Source organism: Bubalus bubalis, chromosome 10, assembly GCF_019923935.1.
Source record: "Bubalus bubalis isolate 160015118507 breed Murrah chromosome 10, NDDB_SH_1, whole genome shotgun sequence".
Classification (NCBI taxonomy): Eukaryota; Metazoa; Chordata; class Mammalia; order Artiodactyla; family Bovidae; genus Bubalus; species Bubalus bubalis.
In genome coordinates this window covers 36,004,232-36,027,641 of record NC_059166.1, presented here as the reverse complement: position 1 = coordinate 36,027,641, position 23,410 = coordinate 36,004,232, and the positions used below count along the sequence as shown (strand labels likewise).

Genomic DNA, 23,410 nt, shown 5'->3' with positions numbered 1-23,410 from the left:
CAATGCTGTGTTCCTTCCCTGTTGTTTGTCCAGAGGTCAAACTGTGGTGGAGGTAATGGAGATAATGGCAACCTCCTTCAAAAAGTCCCATGCACGCACTTTTAAATCATTGTATTCATTAAATTTCCTAATCCAATTTTACAATTAGCAAATCATAAGCATTTTCTGCGTTATTAGAACAGTAATATTATGTCATAAATTATATATACATACATGTTTAGTTATACTGGAGTGGGTAGCCATTCCTTTCTCCAGGGGATCTTCCCAACCCAGGGATAGAACCTGGGTCTCCTGCATTGCAGGCAGATTCTTTACCGTCTGAGCCACTAGGGAAGCCCCTCTTAGTTATGCATGAAGTGAAGTGAAGTGAAGCTCAGTCGTGTCTGACTCTTTGTGACCCCATGGACTGTAGCCTACTAGGCTCCTCTGTTCATGGGATTTCCCAGGCAATAGTCCTGGAGTGGATTGCCATTTCCTGTGTTAGTAGCATTTTCTGTGTTATTAGAACAGTAATGTCATGTCATAAATTATATATACATACATGTTTAGTTATACTGGAGTGGGTAGCCATTTCCTTCTCCAGGGGATCTTCCCAACCCAGGGATCGAACCCAGGTCTCCTGCACTGTAGACAGATGCTTTACCATCTGAGCCACCAGGGAAGTTTTAGTTATGAATATATGTGACTAAATGGTAAAAACCAATACATGCCATGTTATAAGATTGTTGACATTCAAATAAGATCAAAATAATAGCCACCATTTAGTGAGCACTTACTGTATGCCAGACATGGTTTGAGCACAACTTCAAATGCATTATTTCATTTATTCCTTACAACAACCCTATGAAAAGGGATTACTATCATCTTGTGAACAAATGAGAAAACTGAGACTCAGAAATGGTTAAGTCACCTTTGTAAAATCACACAGCTAGTGTTCATTTCTTTTTTAAATTGGAATATAGTTGACTTACAATATTGTGTTACTTTCTGCTGTACAGCAAAGTGAATCAGTTATACATATATCTATATCCTCTTTTTAAGATTCTTTTCCCATATAGGTCACTCCATTTCATTTTTTAAAATAATAATAACATGATAATAATATATACTTATGAAAGCATAATAATACTATCTTTAGTTCTCATGTCTTGCTTCAATTTTATTATAGAAATCATGCTTTGAAGCAGGACTCATAATTCTATTAGAAAGATCTTACCATGAGAACTAAACATGTCAATGTGGTCACATGTAAGATGACAATTTGAAATTATCCTGTCAAGTTAATGAATTATGTCTATTTTATCCAATTGAGCCATCCATTGTATTCAAATTGCTAATACTTTGATGCATAAATAAGCTTTTAAAAAACAAATTCTTATATATTTGACAATTCTCTGCCTCTCAGCTTAATCACGTTACAATTTGCTGCTTATTTTGTGGTACTTATAAAATACCAATTATCCATATCAAAGCTTAAGTAACTTTTCCATCTCTTTTTAAGATGACATAGATGTTTTTGGAGTAGGAGAGTTCAGATGACCTATCACTCTTTTCAGAAAAGACTGAGTCAGAAAAGTGGAAAAGTCAGAATTGCTTAGGATTTTCTTAGATTCTTAATGCTCCAAAGTGGAAAACTAATAAATGATATTCATAGTAATTTATCAGTACATTGATTTAATAATTTTTAAACCTTTTTCCTTATACAAGGAAAGCTCATCTAAGAAGAGGTCTCAGTGTTCTTATTCAAAGTGATTAAACCAGAGAAAAGAATTAGAAGACTCTTGTGATCTTGTAGTGAACTAAAACAATGAAACAAAAAAATTTATTTACTTTTTGTTTTAAAAAAAAACAAAGGTGATACATTCAAATGAGCTTTTAAAAACTAAGAGAGAAGCATTTAACAAAGTATACATTGAGATTTTTTTGCCACTTTCTAATCAACTACTTCACACTCTACTTCCTAAAGCCCACACCCCTCATAGTTAATTGCTGGTATTAATTCTTCCATTTCCTGTATAAAATGTGGCCCTCTTCTTCACCTTGACTTTTACCCTTAATAATATCTCCTTGAGATCCTTCTCTACCAGTGCATCTCATGCTTCCTCACCATTTTTTGCAGATGCCTAATATTCCATTATGGTTATGTACCATAGTTTAATTAACCACTCCTCTGCTGATAGATAACTTGGGTTATTTCCAATCTTTTGCTTTTACAAACAAAGCAATATTGAATAACCTTGGGCATAAATCATTTTGATGTGTGCAAATATGTCAGTAAGACATATTCCCAGAAGTAAGATTGCTGGGTCAAAGGGTAAATACATTTGTAACTATTAAAAATATTGCCAAAATGTCCTTTATGGTGGTTGTATTTTGTGTCCTTCAGCTAGCAATGTATGGGAGTACCTATTACCCCATAGCCTTAGAAGCAGAATGTTGCTCAACTTTTTGATTATTGCCAAGCTGATAATGAAAAAAATGATGTTGGTTAGCATACTCTGGTTTTAATTCACAGAGATAATGCACTATTGTGAAGCACACAAAAGGGCTTTGGTGGTTTTAATGTGATCTATGTCTTTGCCGCACACAGTTGTCAGGTTTCATGTCACACAATCAGTGCTGTAAGAGGAACTGTGTTAATGAGGGCTTCCAGGATTTATACTGTTAGCTCTGTAGTATATAAAGGTATTGGTGTGGTAACAAGAGCCCTTGAACATAAGACAGCAGAAAGATGCAGAGCAAGGGGTCAATCCCTGGATCTTCCAGGAACAGATCATGTGCTTTGATACAGTCAATGAATCACTAGGGGTTCAGTAGCCTCAGATGATGGGAGTATCAGTAAGCAGAAGAATGGGAAGGAGAGACACAAAGTTTTGGTGACTATGGCTGGGCACTGTTGGAGAAGACACCGATTTGAGACAGCAGAAACATGCCTGGCTGAAACCATCAATTGAAAACACAGACAAGTGATGGTCCAGAGGAGGAATAGACATACTCTATTGGAACTCTATTTCAGTTCCAGTCTGGCGAGATGCTCATATGGACCCTGTGATACCAAATTCTGGTTACACTAAGACCAAGCCAGTGTTGAAGTTTAAAAGTGACTGGTGTTTATAAACACTTAACTTTACAACTTATGATTAAATGCAAATTAAATTTATTTTATTTTGGAGATCATGACAATACTTTGAGTTAAATTTCAATTCCAAGACAGTCTGCTTAAAATTACATGCTAGATTTCTGGGCATTGATTCTTCAGTTCAGTTCAGTTGCTCAGTCATGTCCGACTCTTTGTGACCCCATGGACTGCAGCAAGCCAGGCCTCCCTGTCCATCCCCAACTTCCAGAGTTTACTCAAGCTCATGTCCATTGAGTCGGTGATGCCATCCAACCGTCTCATCCTTTGTCATCCCCTTCTCCTCCTGCCCTCAGTCTTTCCCAGTGTCAGGTCTTTTCCAATGAGTCAGTTCTTCATATCAGGGGGCCAAAGTATTGGAGTTTCAGCTTCAGCATCAGTCCTTCCAATCAATATTCAGGGCTGATTTCCTTTGGGATGGACTGGTTGGATCTCCTTGCAGTCCAAGGGACTCTCAAGAGTCTTCTCCAACACCACAGTTCAAAAGCATCAATTCTTCAGTGCTCATCTTTCTTTATACTCTCACATCCATACATGACTACTGGAAAAACCATAGCCTTGACTAGACAGATCTTTGTTGGCAAAGTAATGTCTGCTTCTTAATATGCTGTCTAGGTTGGTCATAACTTTCCTTCCAAAAAGTAAGCAATAAAATACTTAGGAATATATCTACCTAAAGAAACTAAAGACCTATATATAGAAAACTATAAAACACTCGTGAAAGAAATCAAAGAGGACACTAACAGATGGAGAAATATACCGTGTTCATGGATTGGAAGAATCAATATAGTGAAAATGAGTATACTACCCAAAGCAATCTATAGATTCAATGCAATCCCTATCAAGCTACCAACAGCATTCTTCACAGAGCTAGAACAAATAATTTCACAATTTGTATGGAAATACAAAAAACCTCGAATAGCCAAAGCGATCTTGAGAAAGAAGAATGGAACTGGAGGAATCAACCTACCTGACTTCAGGCTCTACTACAAAGCCACAGTTATCAAGACAGTATGGTACTGGCACAAAGACAGAAATATAGATCAATGGAACAAAATAGAAAGCCCAGAGATAAATCCACGCACATATGGATACCTTATCTTTGACAAAGGAGGCAAGAATATACAATGGATTAAAGACAATCTCTTTAACAAGTGGTGCTGGGAACTCTGGTCAACCACTTGTAAAAGAATGAAACTAGAACACTTTCTAACACCATACACAAAAATAAACTCAAAATGGATTAAAGATCTAAACGTAAGACCAGAAACTATAAAACTCCTAGAGGAGAACATAGGCAAAACACTCTCTGACATACATCACAGCAGGATCCTCTATGACCCACCTCCCAGAATATTGGAAATAAAAGCAAAAATAAACAAATGGGACCTAATTAACCTTAAAAGCTTCTGCACATCAAAGGAAACTATTAGCAAGGTGAAAAGACAGCCTTCAGAATGGGAGAAGATAATAGCAAATGAAGCAACTGACAAACAACTAATCTCAAGAATATACAAGCAACTCCTACAGCTCAACTCCAGAAAAATAAACGACCCAATCAAAAAATGGGCCAAAGAACTAAATAGACATTTCTCCAAAGAAGACATCCAGATGGCTAACAAACACATGAAAAGATGCTCAACATCACTCATTATCAGAGAAATGCAAATCAAAACCACTATGAGGTACCATTTCACACCAGTCAGAATGGCTGTGATCCAAAAGTCTACAAGTAATAAATGCTGGAGAGGGTGTGGAGAAAAGGGAACCCTCTTACACTGTTGGTGGGAATGCAAACTAGTACAGCCACTATGGAGAACAGTGTGGAGATTCCTTAAAAAACTGGAAATAGACCTGCCTTATGATCCAGCAATGCCACTGCTGGGCATACACATTGAGGAAACCAGAAGGGAAAGAGACACATGTACCCCAATGTTCATCGCAGCACTGTTTATAATAGCCAGGACATGGAAGCAACCTAGATGCCCATCAGCAGATGAATGGATAAGAAAGCAGTGGTACATATACACAATGGAGTATTATTCAGCCATTAAAAAGAATACATTTGAATCAGTTCTAATGAGGTGGATGAAACTGGAGCCTATTCTACAGAGTGAAGTAAGCCAGAAAGAAAAACACCAATACAGTATACTAATGCATATATATGGAATTTAGAAAGATGGTAACAATAACCCTGTGTACGAGACAGCAAAAGAGACACTGATGTATAGAACAGTCTTATGGACTCTGTGAGAGAGGGAGAGGGTGGGAAGATTTGGGAGGATGGCATTGAAACATGTAAAATATCATGTATGAAACGAGTTGCCAGTTCAGGTTCAATGCATGATACTGGATGCTTGGGGCTGGTGCACTGGGACGACCCAGAGGGATGGAATGGGGAGGGAGGAGGGAGGAGGGTTCAGGATGGGGAACACATGTATACCTGTGGCGGATTCATTTTGATATTTGGCAAAAGTAATACAGTTATGTAAAGTTTAAAAATAAAATAAAATTAAAAAAAAAAAAGCCAAGCAAATAAAGAGAATCTCATTATTAAAAGTTCAGAAAGCTCTCATATCTAGTCAATGCCCTTAAACTAACTAGAGGCATTTTGGATGAAGTCGGGTAAAAATTGCTAAGTGCTTTTTCCCTTTATTAGGGGTCTATCTGAACACTTACTGAAGTATAATTCTTTCTTTGTTTTACATTTTTTATTTGAAGTAAAAATAAGGAAAGTCATAGAGCTTGAAGGTGAAAAAGCCTTTCAGCATGCCTATTTGGCACATAAACATAGTATTTCAACCACTTTGTTTTATTCCTCTCATGATTTCCAACAGATATAATAGGTCTTAGTTCCATTTTCTATTGTATTATAATGGTTATTTTCACAGGATGCTGTTCATAGTATCTTTTTAACTGGTCTCTGGGCAATCCATCTGACATATAACCAGATTAATATATTCCAAAAATACCACTTTTATTATGTAACTTTCCTGCTCAAAAATCCTCAACAGTTTCTGTAATTTATGGTCATGATTTTCAAGTCTTTAAATAGTAGAACACTTTTTTCCCAAAGGAAACCTTATGTGGAATCTCCATGTTTAAAAAAGATGAAGATAGTATTTTATGAGAACTTGTAATAAAGTCATTCAATAAAAACCATGAGACTATTTTGATGGGCACAAAAAGAAAGGCTAAGTGTTATGGTTGACCCTGAAAGTCTTCAGCCTTCAAAATATTCCTGAATTTTATTTTGATTGCATTGATCCAAGAAAATGTTCAATTTATTTAAAATATGTAGATGTTGTTAATAAAAAGCCTTTTTAATAACAATGAATCACCAATTATGTCAAAAATTTGCCCTAAGCTTTACAGTGAAATTTATTATGTTTAGAAGTTACTGGATCAAAATGTGATATCATATGTTTCAGTATGGATACTGTTTTGCTTGTCTGTTTCCTTGTGTCTTTCAACTATAGAATTTGAAATTCAGAAATTCTATTTTAAAAATATTTAATATCAGATTTGTTCTAAAAGGCATCTTAGTTCATGGAAGGATTTTCAACAAATTAGAGTCAATTTGTTCTTTGCGGTCTGAAAGTAGCATTCTTTTTTCCTTCTTTACCCCATGCCTGCTATCAGAAAACTTAATAAAGAAGAAAAAGAAAAAATCACGTCTTGAGTACCGTGGAAGTCTGCTTAAGTGGGAAATAGTTGATCTCTGCAAATGTAGGGAATTGTTTTTGTGATGTTCACACCTTTTCTCACTTTGATACTGTGCATATTTCAGCAGAAATTTGCACCTATGGAAATATATCTTTCATCAAAAGTTTCAAGACCTTTTACTGTGGTTAGTTGGCCTTCAAATTTGCAAACTCTGAACGTCATCTCCAGAATACATGTTATACAGAAGGCTTTGAGATTGCCCTTTAGTCTCACCTGTGTATTTTCATTGTTCCATTTTTACATTTTGTCTGTCAATTACTCCCAATCACAGAGCAAAGCACTTTTCACATGTTGCAATATTTATTCTTAATCCTTTGGAAGACACCCTTCTAATGATTTGTACCATATGCACAATAGCAAATGCATTTTCACATAACTTTTCCTTTTAAAATTATTTTTATTTTTTGTCATAAATGTCACTTTTGTTACTTACACTTTTAGCACACTTAACTGCTTTTTTGCACTCATTGCTCATGATTGGGTAAATGCTGATTGAAAACACTTTAAACACACATTTGGCAAACACACAGTAACCTCCCAAGGATAGTAGTCAAGACTGAAAGAAACAGCACAATGGTTGACTCCGTCTGTTGGTGACAGACAAAACTGACTCATTACTGCTCCAGATAGTCACTGTATATGACTCTGGCAGTGTGAAAGTTGCAAGCTTGTCAGTTGGCCTTTCCTAAGGAGTTTTGTACTTAACAAGTACATTTTGAAAAACAGTTCAGGACTTCCTGGCAATCCAGTGGTTAAGAGTCCATGCTCCCAATGCAGGAGGCATGGGTTCCATTCCTGGTTAGGGAACTAAGATCCCTCATGCCACACAGGGCTGCCTAAAAAAAAAAAGGCAATTCAAATCACACATTAGCAGTTAGCATATTTATCTTATGAAGGCCCAGATAGTAAATATCTCTGATTGTGCAAGTTTCAGGGTCTTGATTTTGACTACTCAACTCTGTGGTTGCAACACAAATACAGCCATGGGTAATATGGAAACAAGTGAGTGTGACTGTATTCCAATAAAACTTTATTTATAAAAATAAGCAATGGGCCAGATTCGGCCCACAGGCTGTAGTTTGTCAAACCCTATATAAGAGTATAAGCAGTCCTCATTTGTATTACTGAGTGTACATTAATACATAAATAATCACTGTGGTGGATTAAAGATGATGTAAAATTCTTTGCTACTTCTTCCTTTGAGAAGTAGTCTAATTTTCCTTCCCTTGAATTGGAGTTGTCCTTAATGACTTGTTTGACAAACAGAATGAGCTTGAGTGTCATTCTGGAAATCCTAGGCCTCTTGGAATGCTTATTTTAAGGAAGCCAACCACCACATAATAAGTAGTTCAGTCACTCAGTTCTGTTCAACTCTTTGAGACCCCATTGACTATAGCCCACCAGGCTCCTCTCTTCTTGGGATTTCCTAGGCAAGAATACTAGTGTGGGCTGCCATTTCTTCCTCCGGGGAATCTTCCCAACCCAGGAATCGAACCTGCATCTCTTGCATCTCCTGCACTGGCAGGTGGATTCTTTGGGTTTGATCACTGAGTCGGGAAGATCCCCTGGAGGAGGAAATGGCAACCTGCTCCAGTATTCTTGCCTGGAAAATTCCATGAACAGAGGAGCCTGGTGGGCTACATACAGTCCATGGAGTCACAGTCAGACGTGACTGAGCAACTGAGCACAAACACAAAGTAGCCCAATCCATATAGCAAAGCCCTAGAGATTAACTACAATGTGGAGAGAAAGAGAGCAACCGAATCATAAGAATTAAGAATCCATCTTGAAAGGGGACCTATGGTTTCAGTCTCCAGTTGATGCCAAATGTATCAGTGATAAGCCACCCATACTGCACTCTATCCAAATTGCAAATTGAGTCAAATAAATGTTGTTCTTTTAAACCATTGCATTTTGGGGTAGTATAGTTAGTTCGAGAATTTCAGGGCTCATCAAGAAAAAACAAGACCATGTGGTGGCAGTAGCAGGTACCAGCTTTATTGGGGTGGGAGGGAGTGCTTTGACAAACTTAGGTGTAAGTCCCTCAGGGCAGGAGACCTTCCAGTGGCAGCTGGTATGAAGCCACCACTTAGAAAGGGAAGAGGACACAGGAAACTCCATGGGACATGGAAATCAGAGAGCAAGCTTACACATTAAGTGATGTGAGGTGCTCAAAAGAGCAGTGACAGCTTGGGGTCTTTTATAGCCCCTTGCCTTGTCTTAATATGTGACTATCAGATAATGGGTGCAGTTTATGGATTTTATGCCAAGCAGGCAGCTCTCAATGGCTAAAAATATGCTCTTTTGGGCTATATATTTTTAAAATTGGATGTGTAAAATTTGAGTTTAGTGCCAGCAGGCTTTGTGCTAACAGTCAGCCTACTGTGAAGATGTAAACAACACGGGGTCAATATACAAGGGTCATCTTTGGCTTATTCATATGACAGGTGGCTTATTATGCAGCAATAGATAAGTAGAACAATCATACAGCTATGCTATAATGCAGTCTTTTCATGTACCTATATTTGGTTTCCCCAATTAGACTCCACATTTCTTCAGCACACAGCAGATATTGTGAATGTTTTGTATTCTGCAGAGGATCTAACCCAATGCTTTGTAAACAGTTGCTAGGTAATAAATATTTTTTAAATGATGCAAATTTACATATATTTCTGTGGCCAAGAAGTCAATATTCTGATTGGTGGGCACAAAAGAAAGGGGTCTGTTGTCATGCAAAATGCAAATATTCTGGAGTCAGTGAAAGAGAGCATTTTCTGCAAAGGTTTGAGAAGAGATATGAAGTTAATCTTTAGCTCTGTTGATCAGATCTTATTCTTTGAAATTTACTATATTCTTATTATCCGACTGTTACACACGCTTTGAAGAATATGATTAAATTTCAGTGGTAAGCCATATAATTTTTCTCTGTACTATTTGAAGTCTTGTCTATACCTAGCACTGTGCTATAACTGACATTAGTTGGTACATTTATTCTGTTAAGTAGTAGATTTTAATCCCTAGAGATGTAGATACGTCAGCTTTGTTAACAATATATCCCTCAGACTCAGATTTATTTGATCAATGTGAGTTTTAAAAAATTAAATCATTTATTGAGCTACTATTTCGGACAAAAAAACTACATTAGGTACTTCAGGGACCATCAATATATGAATTAAACAAAAGGTCTGTCTTCAAAGAGATTGCAGTCTAAGAACAGAGCCAGAATGAGTGTGAAAATTAGCATATGGTATGAAGAAACATTGGGAAATAGAGAAATACAAGCTAATTTCATGAATCAGGAAAATCAAAGAAGAGGCAGATTTTAGGAAGGATTTTACTGACAGATAACTTTCCAATAGCTAATCTATAAAAACTCATATTATTTTCTAACGTAGTGTTACACAAAGATTTTAGGCACTTCTCTTTAAGAGCAATGTCTTAGACAAAAGATCTATAAATATTTTTATGCCATTTGAAATCATGAAATACATCACTGTTCTCTTGAAAACCAGAGGATAATATGAGAAACTTCTGTAGGCCATGGAACACACTGAACATGTGTACCCTGCAAAGCGGACCAGACCCACAGTAGTGTACTCTGACACTTGTCCAGACGCCTAAAGCAAATGATCAAATGAGGTCAGGAGAGAGTATTAGCAAGTAGTGGAAGACAAAACTGCAGATGAGATAGCAATGACAGTATTTTGTCCTTCGTTGGCTCGACAGTGGGGAGTTGTAGATGGTTTCTGACCAAGAGAGTGATGGGTTTTTTGAAGATCAACTTAGTGGGTTGGAAACAGGAAAATGAATGCAAGAAGTTTTGTAATACTTCTGTGGAACGAAAGATCATGATGGCTTAAACTAGAGTGATGGCCATTCTAGGAAGTGTTGGGATGGCTGTGAAAGAAACTTTCAATTAGGACTCTTTGGACTGCAAGAAGAGAGCCATTTAAGCTAGCTAAAATAAAGGTGGGTGGGAGTGTTTGAAGGCATATGAATCTTTGGTGAGTATTCAAGAAGAAAATTATAATTAATTAAGACAAGTCTTTTAGAAACTGGAGTTGGAAACCCAACCTTGTCCCAAGGCTGCTCTGTGTCTGAAGAGACACCTCCTTGCTTGCTTCCGCATCTCCTTGTGGGTCTGCCTCCTTCTCTAGTCCATTTCATCATCTTCTTGTACTTGCCCAGAATTTTCTGGTTCATAATTTAAACTTGCCTCAGAATTTTAATGTATGCCTCAGAATTTTATAGCCCTGATGTTGCCATGTGAGCCCTCAGCTGCCACTTCTCTAGCTAATTGGCAATAGTTTGTTGGCTTTCTGAAGTTCCTGCAAGTGACAGCTAATTGGCCGAGATAGTCTTTTCTCCCCAGATCACTGGTCATTCTATGACTGGGCTGTCCTTGATAAGGGTGGACCACATCTCTTTAAACAGCTGAGATCAGTGCTAGAGTGGAATCAGTGATCAGTAACAGGTACAGGAAATGGATCATGGTAGATGTGATGGATTGGGGGAGGGAGGGGAGTCAGAGGCCTCAAAATATATCTTATCCATTGTGGTTTATTGTCAACTTGACAACTGACTATGTAGAAGTTCAGAGTTAAAGCCTGGACATCTGGGGGGAAAAGTGGTATCATTAGCCAAAATAAGAAAAGTACATGGGAGAGCCAGTTTTATGAGATGATGAGTCTGGTTATTGATCTTTAGAGAATAATATGAAGATATTCTGTCTGATTTTCTTATAAATGGATAGAGATCATTCCTGAAGCATGACTAAATTATAAATGTGGATTTTCAGGACAGTCTTCCTTTGTTAGTGTAGCTAAACAGTGAATGAAAAGGTTATCAGACAATTTTCAAATGGGAATAAATTTTTTTTTTAATTTATTGCTAATAACTAGGTAAATGATGCCCTGTCTTCTAAGCCCATTAACCTCAGGAAGTTTGGTCACAGCACAAAAATGACAAATAGTGCTGACCACACCTTTAAACTTCTAGGGTGTCAATAATAGCATTATCCAGACATTTTTTAGGTCAAAGGAGTAAATTAAAATTTACAAGAGATAAGCATTTGCTTCATTGCTGAACTGTCATAATTCTGGATACCTTGACTTGGAAGATGAGGCAATAGAATTAAAAAAACCAGGCAGGGAGTGGACTTCTTTAAAAGGCTCGCTCAAAGACACAGTTGTATTGTGGACTGATGACACTGATAAAGTGCATTGGATTTCTCGCTATAATGCCGTTTGATCGAGCATTTCTAGAGAGGGAACACTCAAGTAACAATAAAAGAGCCCAGTAAGTTTTCAGAATGTTCTCATCACTGGAAATGTCTTTCTTACCGTAAGTCAAATTATGCTTCCTATAACTACTCTCACTGATCCCAGTTCTTTCCTCTGAAGCTGTACAGGAAAAAAAAAAGAAAAAGCCATTTTCTTCAATCATTTCTCATCTGACATGATTTTTAGATGCCCCACCAACTTCTTAACCTTCTGAATCTACTGATGACTGGCTTTACTGATTTCTTAATGTGGTCTGAGGACTAAAATTCAATTAGGACTTACAAACACAGTAGCCTGATATCAGGTAACTCAAGAATTCAGAAAACATGGGAACAGGTTTTCTTTATTAAAATTACAAAATAAAGGGTTAGTTGCTCAATGTCCAACTCTTTGTGACCTTGTGGACTATAGCTTACCAGGCTCCTCTGTCCATGGAATTCTCTAGGCAAGAACACTGGAGTGGTTTGCCATTCCCTTCTCCAGGGAATCATCCTGACCCAGGGATTGAACCTGGGTCTCCTGCATTGCAGGGAGATTCTTTGCCATCTGAGCCACCAGGGAAGCCCTACATATTCAGTTCAGTTCAGTCTCTCATTTGTGTCTGACTCTTTGCAATCCCATGAACCGCAGCATGCTAGGCCTCCCTGTCCATCACCAACTGCTGGACTCTACCCAAACCCATGTCCACTGGGTCAGTGATGCCATCCAATCATTTCACCCTCTATCGTCCCCTTCTCCTCCTGCCCTCAGTCTTTCCCAGTATCAGGTCTTTTCAAATGAGTCAGCTCTTCGCATCAGGTGGCCAAAGTATTGGAGTTTCAGCTTCAGCATCAGTCCTTCCAATGAACACCCAGGACTGATCTCCTTTAGGATGGACTGGTTGGATCTCCTTGCAGTCCAAGGGACTCTCAAGAGTCTTCTCCAACACCACAGTTCAAAAGCATCAGTTCTTCAGTGCTCAGCTTTCTTCACAGTCCAACTCTCACATCCATACATAACTACTGGAAAAACCATAGCCTTGACTAGACGGATCTTTGTTGACAAAGTAATGTCTCTGCTTTTTAATATGCTGTGTAGTTTGGTCATAACTTTCCTTCCAAGGAGTAAGCGTCTTTTAATTTCATGGCTGCAATCACCATCTGCAGTGATTTTGGAGCCCCCCAAAATAAAGTCAGCCACTGTGTCCACTGTTTCCCCATCTATTTGCCATGAAGTGATAGGACCGGATGCCATGATCTTAGTTTTCTGAATGTTGAGCTCCATCAAGTATTTTGTCAAAGAAGACTAATGGTGATAATGACAGCTAACAATGTGTGGATCTCCAGAATTTCTGAAGTCCTTTCCTAGTTGACATTTTTCCCTAGTTCCTATTTGTACTACAGTTCTAGTCTTATTCCTCATACTAAGTCCTCAGGATGCAAATAAAGTAGTCAGTAACCATGCATGCTTTGATATAAAGAGAACAGAAAAAAAAACCCTGCTACTTATCGATACTAATCCTATCTGGTCTTGAAGATGTTGGAAACTCTACTGTTAATTTTTGAATATGTACTTCATACACATAGTACAGAACTCAAAAGATAGCAAACAATATATAAAAGATAATAATTCTCCATCTGACAGGAACTCCCAGCCTCCGAAAATTCCCCCAAAGATTATGACTGATACCAGTTCCTTTTGAAGACTTCCAGAGATGGTCTAGGAATATGTGAACACATACGCATTTTTTTTACATATATGACTTAAACTGGTTTTGAACACAACTTGTACCAATATGTTTTGTGGACCATTTCATAACAGATCACAAAGTCACCTCATTCTGTTAAAATATCCATTGCACTCTGGTATCACAATTTATTGAACAGCCTATCTATGTTAGACATTTTGGTTGTTCCCAGACTTTTGCTGGTAAAAACCATGCTGCTGCAGTGAATATTTTCATCCACATTTCATTGTCCCCACCCATATGCAAGTATACCTGTAAAAATAATTATTGGAAATGAAAATGATGTACAGAGGAGCATGGGCATTTTTTATTTTAATGGATGCTATGGCATCCAGAGAGTCTGTGCAAGTGTATGGGCTTCTCCACACCCTTGTCACAACTGTGTGTTATCAAATTTGTGGATCTTGCACAGAAAAAGGGTGAAATATGGTGAGCTGCATCTGACTTTCTTTTCAACTGGCAAGTTTCCTATAGTGATATTGAACTTCTTTTCAAATTTTAATAGTTGTAAGTATTTTTCATTGGGTTTCCCAGGTGGCGTTAGTGGTAAAGAACCCAACTGCTAATGCAGAAGACGTAAGAGATGCAGGTTCAATCCCTGGATTGGGGAGATTCCCTGGAGAAGGAAATGACAACCGACTTCAGTGTTCTTTCCTGGAGAATCCCATGGACAGAGGAGCCTGGCAGGTTACGATCCATGGGGTCTCACAGAATCAGACATGATTGAAGTGACTTAGCACACAGCACATTTTTCATTATTGGACTGTTTCTGTTTTCTAGTGTGTTTAACAGTCTTTAAAAGACTCATTTGTAGGAACTTTTAAAATGCCAAGCTATTAACATTTTGTCTGTAACATGACATAGTATTTTGTATGTATTTTTGTATTTTGGCTAGAGAAATTTTGAGATGCAGATTTTTCTCTTTTCTGAGTTTACATGAAAGGTCTCCCATTTTCTTATAATATTGTTACCATTTTAAGTTATGAATACTTGACCCATCTGCAATTTATTTTGAGGTAAGAGGTGGGGTAAAAATTCAACCTAATTTTTTCAAATATCAATTATCCCAGAATTATTTATTGAACATTCTAATTTTCCCTAATGATGTGAAATCTGACCTCTATCACTTACTGAATCTTGTTTGGAGATCCTATTAATAGATCCACTCTTCTATTTCATTGGTCTATTTGTTTGTACATGTAGCAGTAAAACACTATTTCAATTACTATAATTGGTGAGTAATCTTTCCCCATGGCTGATTTTTTTTTCCTAAATATTCTAATATCCTTATCTTCACATATGATGTTTACAAGCTTGTTTAGTTAAGAAGATCTATTGGTATATTATTGAGATCATGAAAAAAATGATACATTACTTCAGACACAATAGATAAAATGTTCCTTTCTCTGTAAGGCTAGAGTACAGCTTGTACAATTTTCTTTTTGGTCTTTAGTAGCATTTTAAACTTGGCTTTACAGAATTTTACACATTTTTTATTGTCTATTCTCAATTATTCTTTTTGTTGTTATTACATTTTATCTTTTACATTTTTAAACTAGTTATTGTTTGTATATAGAAAGGATATGTCCCAGGGACTTTGCTGAATTATCATATTATCAAGTAAAAAAATTAATGTATCTTGTTGTTTAAGTAAATGTTAACATTTTATCATTTTTTTCAACATCTGTGAAGATGAGTATATTATTTTTCTCATTTGATTTATCAATATCAGTTCAGTTCAGTTGCTCAGTTGTGTCCAACTCTTTGCGACCCCATGAATCGCAGCACACCAGGCCTCCCTGTCCATCACCAACTCCCAGAGTTCACTCAGAAATATAGTGAAATATATTATTAGATTTGCTAATACTGAAACATCCTTTGGAGAAGGAAATGGCAACCCACTCCAGTGTTCTTGCCTGGAGAATCCCATGGACGGAGAAGCCTGGTAGGCTGCAGTCCATGGGGTCGCACAGAGTTGGACACGACTGAAGCGACTTGGCAGCAGCAAACATCCTTATGTTTCTGATATGACTCTTATTTAGTAAAAATCTATTACTGTTTTTTAAAATGATCAATTTTTCTGACTATTAATTTTTAGAATTAAAAAAATCACTTCTCATAAGTGAAATAGATCTGTTGCTTTCTGTTTGTCAGATTTTGGTCATAATATTATTCTAGCTTCTTGTAAAGAATTTGGAAATTTTCCCAATTTGTCTATATTCTGGAGTAGTTTAGTTAGATTGGAGTTCTCTGTTCTTTAAAGTTTCAGAAAAATACTCTGATGAAATAGCTGGACCTTGTACATTTTGGGAGGAGGAGAGTGAGAAAAAGATGGCTCTTTTTGCGATTTTTTTCTGTTTTTATTTACATTTTCTACCTCTTCTGTGGTTAGTTTTGATAATTTATATTTTCCTATAAATTTCTCTATCTCTCAGAGATTTTCAAGTTATTTTTCATACAGCTGAGCAAAACAATTCATTATAATTGAGTTAGTTTCCCATTTTCTTTCCTAATGGTGTATTTCTCCCCTTATCTTAGTTGTATTAGCTAATTCTCTGTTTTATTGTTTCCAAATAATCGATTTTTAGATTTACTCAATATTTCTATTTTTTTTTCTATTTCTTAATGCATGTATTTCTAAAACTTTTTATCTTAAAGCTATGATTCATTTAAAGTGAAAAATATTCTTGTGAAGAATCATCTTTAAAAATGAACAAGAACTATAAGAAGAAATAAAAAATAATAAAAATAGAACTACCATATAACCTGGCAATTCCAGTCCTGTGCATATATCTGAAAATTCTTAAAAAACTAATTTAAAAAGATACATACACCCCAGTGTTCATTGCAGCATTATTTACAATTGCCAAGACATGGAACCAACCTAATTGTTCATCAACAAGTGAATGAATAAAGGAAATATATATAGTGGAGTACTACTCGGGCATAAAAAGGAAAGAAATTTTGCCATTTGCAGCAACATGGATGGACTTGGAGGGCATTATACTGAGTGAAATATGTCAGAGAGAAAAAGACAAATACTATGTGATATCATGTATGGGTGGAATCTAAAAAATGCAACAAAGTAGTGAATATAATATAAAAAAAGGACTCTCACAGAGAGCAAGCTAGTGTTTTCCAGTGGTTGCAGGGACAATATAAGGGTAGGAGAGAGGGAGGTACAAAGCGTTGGGTGTAAGCTAGGCTCAGGGACATATTGCACAATACAGGGAAGATACCAATATTTTTTAATATGGCACAGCTGGTAAAGAATCTGCTTGCAATGTGGTAGACCTGGGTTTGATCCTTGGTTTGGGAAGATCCCCTGAAGAAGGGAAAGGCTACCCACTCCAGTATTCTGGCCTGAAGAATTCCATGGACTGTATAGTCTATGGGGTCCCAAAGAGTCGGACACAACTGAGCAATTTTCACTTTCACATATACTTTTACATAAATGGAAAAGTAACCTTTAAAATTGTATAAAAATGAATATTAAAAATTTAAAAATACCTGAATATATTCCTCTTTTTTTTACTTCTTTTTAATTCATTGAATCATGGTATAGTTTTGCTTATTTGAAAGTTGATTTTCCATCTTTTTACAACAAGCAGGTATTTAGCTTAATTAATTGGCTTTAAAATTCTGATGCTGAAGCTGAAGCTCCAATACTTTGTTCACTTGATGCTAAGAGCAGATTCACTGAAAAAGATCCTGATGCTGGGAAAGACTGAGGGCAGGAGAAGGGGGTGACAGAGGATGAGATGGTTGGATGACATCAACGACCCAATGGGCATGAGTTTGAGCAAACTTTGGGAGATAGTGGAGGACAGGGAAGCCTGGCATGCTGCAGTTCACAGGGTCACAGAGAATCGGTCACAATATAGAGACTGAACAACAAAATTCTGATAGCAGGATCTCACTCAAATTGCTAAAGTTTATATTTAAATCATTACAGTCCCTACCCCCTTCTGAGAGCAAGTTGAAAGTCTGTAGTTTTACTTAGGGACTCCTCCCTTGGGCCTGGGGCTTGCCAACCAGTACCATTTTTTAAGGAAACTTTCCTCCTTTGGTTACTTATTTACTCTAAGTTAATTGAAGCCTTAGGCCTTGAATATAACATCTGATGCAGCTTCATTATAGTATTAAATGTTGAGTGCCGTGCTGCCTTTGAAATGAAGTGGATGAGTAGTGCCTCTTGTTTTTATTTTCATGTTTAATCTTTTTTAAAAAATTCTGTGCTTCTGAACCTTTTGAAGTTTCTTTGATGGTAACACACAGGTAAGATTCAACATTCAAAACACAAATGGAGATATTGAAGAAAAAAAGTCCATCTCTCCTGTCTGTCTCCAAGCCTCAGCTCCAAGTAGTAGAGACACCAGGGTTACCAAAATGTTGATTACCAGAGAGGTGTTCTTTATCCACCCCCAACCCCCATTACTCTATCCGAGGCACTACTCTGTATCAGTGAATACAGCTGTTCCTCGTTCTTTTCATCTTCTGCGTAATATCCTTTGTTTAGATGAATCTTTTTTTTTTTTTTTCCTAACCAGCCTCTTCTGAAAGTTGTTTGGCTTGTTCCTAGACATTTGCTATCACAGTGAGGCAAATATATTTCTCCTTGTGTAGTCTTCCAGGAGTAAGTAAAGAGTACATTTCTAAAATGAATAAGCTAGCTCAAATGGTATGTTGTCCAACTCCGTGCAACCCCATGGACTGCAGCATGCCAGGCTATCCTGTCCACTATCTCCTGGAGTTTGTACAAGTTCATATCCATTGAGTTGGTGATGCTATCTAACCATCTCATCCTTTGCTGCCCACTTCTCCTTTTACCTTCTGTCTTTCCCAGCATCAGGGTCTTTTCTAATGAGTTGGCTCTTCGCGTTAGGTGGCCAAAGTGTTGGAGCTTCAGCTTCAGCATCATCCTTCCAATGAATATTCATGGTTGAAATGGCAACCCACTCCAGTATTCATGCCTGGAAAATCCCATGGACCGAGGAGCCTGGTGGGCTACAATCTATGGGTTCGCAAAGAGTCAGACACGACTGAGCGACTTCTGTGTGTATTTGATCTCCTTGTATGCACTTAATTTTGCTAAATATCATGAAATTGTCTCATAGATAGAAGTTCTACAAATGTATTCTCCCAACAACTCCTGAAAGTTGTAGTGCTCTTGTACCCTTCCCAGAGCAATTTATTGACAAAATACTTTTCTTTACTATTGTGATAAGTGAAAAATAGTTTCTCACTGTCATCTTAATAAGTAATCTTCTTATGAGGGAGTTGAGTATCTTCTTAAAAATAATATAAAATAATATTAATAAGTAATAGGAAAATTATTACTAAAATACACATACACATAAGAAATGCAAATATAATGATAACAATAAAAAATAAGCACACCCCATTGGGCTTTAAAACACTGTCAATCAGAGTGAAGAACACTTTCTGTAGTGTGCCTTTCTGTAGTTGAATTTCCTCATTTCTTCTTTTCAGAAGCATTTGCTGCCCTGAATTTAGTACTTTTTATGCCTTATAACTTACGTATGTGCTCCCTAACTACATGTATGTGTATATAATTAGTTTGCATGTTTTTAAATTTCATACGGTGTTATCTGCATGTTTTCTTCAGTGATGGTTTTTAATCCTCAACGTTATTTTATAAGAATGCATTCATGATATCTATATAGCTCAAATTCATTCGTCTTAGTGCTCAATATTCCATTGAATAAACACATCACAACGTATTTATTTTACTGTTGATGTTCATTTAGTTTTTTCTCCAGTTGTTGCTCTTTAATACAGTGCCGCTATGACCATTCTTGTAAATGTCTCTGCATCTTATAAATGTCTCTGTAATGGAATACTCAGGCCTGGGAGTGGATCTGCCATGGGATTTGGCATCTTCAACTTACTGCACGTTGCCAAATTGCTTTGGAAGTAATTGCCCCAATTTATACTTCCATCAGCAGGGTAGAAGAGTTCCCATTGTTTTTCATCCTTGCCAGAATGTGGCATTAGGATGTATTAATTTTTTGCCAATATGATGAATTCGAAACGGAATTTCATTGTGGTTTTCATTTGCATTTCCCTCATTACAAATGGGAATAAGCATATTTATGTAAAAGCATTTGTATTTTTCGTTTATGTAAATAGCCTTCTTGTGGTCTTAGCTATTAGGTTATTAACTTTACTATTAGGCCATTGTTGTTTTATTTTTCATTGCTTTCTAGGAGGGTTTTTTATGTTATTTTTGGGATATTAACTATTTTAGCTATCATTTTTATCACAAATAGTTTTTCTAGATTTTCATTTTTCTTTTGTCCTTATTTAAAGTAACTTTTATTGTAAAGCAAAATATTTGAATGTATACATTTATACATATTTTCACATAAATAAAACTTTATATAAATGCATAAATTTGACCATATGTAGGAATTTTGTGCATAATTTTTTTCCTGTTTTTGTCTTTCTCTCCATTTTCTTCTACTTTCTCCTCACATGAATCTCCTTTCCCTGGAAAAATAGTTCATATTAAAGACTTTCTGTAACATCCATGTTTTTCACTATATTCAGATAATTCTATATGACATAATTTACAGACATGTACATATATATACATACCACATGAGGTATTTTAATTTTATCATTATTTGGTTTATAAAAGCAGGATTCAATCCCTGGGTCGGGAAGATCCCTGGAGAAAGGAATAGCAATGCGCTCCAGTATTCTTGCCTGGGAAATTCCATGAACAGAGGAGCCTGGGCAAATTACCGTCCATGGAGTCACACAAGAGTCAGACACAACTGAGCGACTAACACTAAGCTAATATGATTTTTAAATATTTCTATATTTTCACCTGATAATATTTTTTGAAAATCACTCCAAGTCAGTTTGTATAGTTTTAATTCATTCTTTTAGTGGCTCCTAAATTGCCTTGCATTAGCAAAATCTTTGCTAAGAAAAAGCCAGAGTGTAGAAAACTCCAGAAAGCTAAAGAAGGATAATGATACTTAGTCAAGATTTTAGTAAATATATTTTGGACATGTGTCTATATGCATGAACCTTATAGTGACACTAAGAAGTACATTTTGCCCAGAAAATTTTGTCATTGTAGAAATTAATCTACAGGTGAATACATGTATACGTGGCACAGAACCAAATAATGCAAAGTACATCCTTCTATTCTATTCCCAACTCTGTAGTAGATGGCTGTGTGAACTTGGGGGAATAATTTCCCTTTCTGGACTCCAGTTATCTCATTTATAAAATGAAGGACAGAATTAGATTGAAGGCCGTGTTCCTGAGGTAGTCATATCATGAGAAAGCCGATTCAGGGCGGATTCAGGGTTTGCCGTCTTCACACCAGCGGATGTGGCGCCACCACGTGGTAGCAGTGTGAACACAGTTTAAAATGCATTTGATTCATCAACTTGCAAATTATGATTCCTCATCAGTTTCTAATTTGAGGAATTGGCCTCATTTCAAGTTTTGCACACGAATTTGGACCTCCTGAACATGCTTATTTTTCACTATTTCAAGTTTTTTTTTATATATAAAATGTGGCCACACTTTTTGAAAATTAATTTTTATTGGAGTATAGTTTTTTACAATGTTGTATTGGTTTCTGCTGTACAGCAAAATGAACCAGCCATACGTATACAAATGCCCCCGTCCTTCCAGATTTCCTTCCACACTTGGTAGTCAGAGCAGTTTTGACCTCTAACGTTCTTTCAACACTGCAGTGTAGCAGTTAATCACGTGAGAAAACAGGGGAAAAATAATAATCAGAGAAAATTATTCATACTATGAAAGTGAATTTTAGATAAAAGTATTCAATAGCTTTAGCAGTTATATGGCTAAAAAACATCAAAATGACTGAAGTCCCTTAAATCGGGAAGTAAGGGGAACCAGAAAAATTGGGGGCAGGCTTAGATATAAAGATATAAGTCACTGTATTAGAATTCTGTATTATCACTTAGTTTTCAAAGTATTTGAGACATATGCTAAATTGAAGCACATTACACAATCCAGGAATGAGATGGTAAATAAAGGACAATGTCAGTTTTTATTATTTTTCTAACACTTGTGGATCTATTACTGTTTATTGAAAATCATTGTGTCAACTCTTTACTGACATTATGTATTTGATTTTTGTTTATTTTAAAGTAAATGAATTTTAGAATAGTTTCAGATTCATATAAAAGCTTCAAAGATAAGACAGAGAGTTCCCATGTACCCTGTACTCAGCTTCCTCCTTTAATATCTTGCTTCACTCTGGTACATTTGTCAGAACTTGAAAGTAAATGTTTGTTGTTGTTGTTCAGTCACTCAGTCATGTCTGACTTTTTGTGACCCCATGGACTGTAGCACCCCAGGCTTGTCCATCACCATCTGTCCATCACCCCTGCCCATCACCATCTCCCGGAGCTTGCTCAAACTCATGTCCATTGAGTCTTTGAGGCCATCCAACGATCTCATCCTCTGTTGTCCCTTTCTCCTCCTGCCTTAAATCTTTCCCAGCATCAGGGTCTTTTCTAATGAGTCAGCATCAGGTGGCCAAAGTATTGGAGCTTCAGCTTCAGCATCAGTCCTTCTAATGAATATTCATTTAGTAACTTATTAGAATATTCATTCAGTAACTATAGAGCCACCAAGCAGACGACCCACAAACTGCAGAACAATTAAACTGAAGAAAGCAAACCTTGGAACCTTATTATTACCTAAAGTCCCTATTCTGTTCAGATTTCCTTGGTTTTCACCTAATGTCCTTTTGCTGATGCAGGATCCCACACAGCTTTCCGTGCTACACTGAGGCAGAGTGTCCTTTTGTGCTCCTCTTGGCTGCGGCAGTTTCTCAGATTTCCTTTGTTTTTGAAGACGTTGATGGTTTTGAAGAATACTGGTCAGGTGTTTTGTTAACTGTTCCTCAATTTGGGTTTGTCTGATGTTTTTCTCATGATTAAAATGAGGTTATGGTTTTCTTGTGAGGAAGACCACAAAGGGAAAGTACCACCCTCATAACTTCAGAACAAGGGTACATACTGTTCACGTGGTTTATCACTGTTGACGTGGATCTGCATCACAAGGCTAGTATTTGCCAGATTCCTGACCAAAGTGGTGTTTGCCAGATTTCTCCACTGTAAAGTTATATTTCAGCCCCCTTTCCATACGGTATCCTTTGGAAGGAAGTCACCATGCATAGCCCACACTTGACAAGGTAAGGAGTTACCCTTAGGCCATTTAAGTAGGAAGTATGCACACAAATTATTTTCTATATGAGATGTTTGTCTCTTTTCCTCCATTTATTTACTTATTTCATAGGGACTTGTGGCTATTTACTTTGTACTTTGGGTTATAGCCCAGGACTTTGTTATCTATTCTGATGCTCAAGTTGTTCCAGTTTTGGCCATTGCCAGTGCCTTCGCGTTAGCCTCTGTGTCCCTCTGACATGCCCCATCATTTTGTTTTGGGAACACTTCCTTACTTTCTGTCACTGCAGTCTGCTCCAAGCTCATCTTGTGTGTTTCCAGCCCCAGTGTT

At 36.9% G+C, this 23,410-nt stretch overlaps 1 long non-coding RNA gene across 1 annotated transcript in view; it reads left to right on the top strand.

Moving 5' to 3' along the window:
• The first annotated feature begins 22,859 nt into the window (after positions 1-22,859).
• LOC123327686 overlaps positions 22,860-23,410 on the top strand; it is a 55,851-nt gene continuing 55,300 nt past the window's right edge. Inside the window, exon 1 of the long non-coding RNA XR_006542346.2 lies at positions 22,860-23,087. This is a non-coding gene — a long non-coding RNA (uncharacterized LOC123327686). The remainder of the gene's footprint in view (positions 23,088-23,410) is intronic.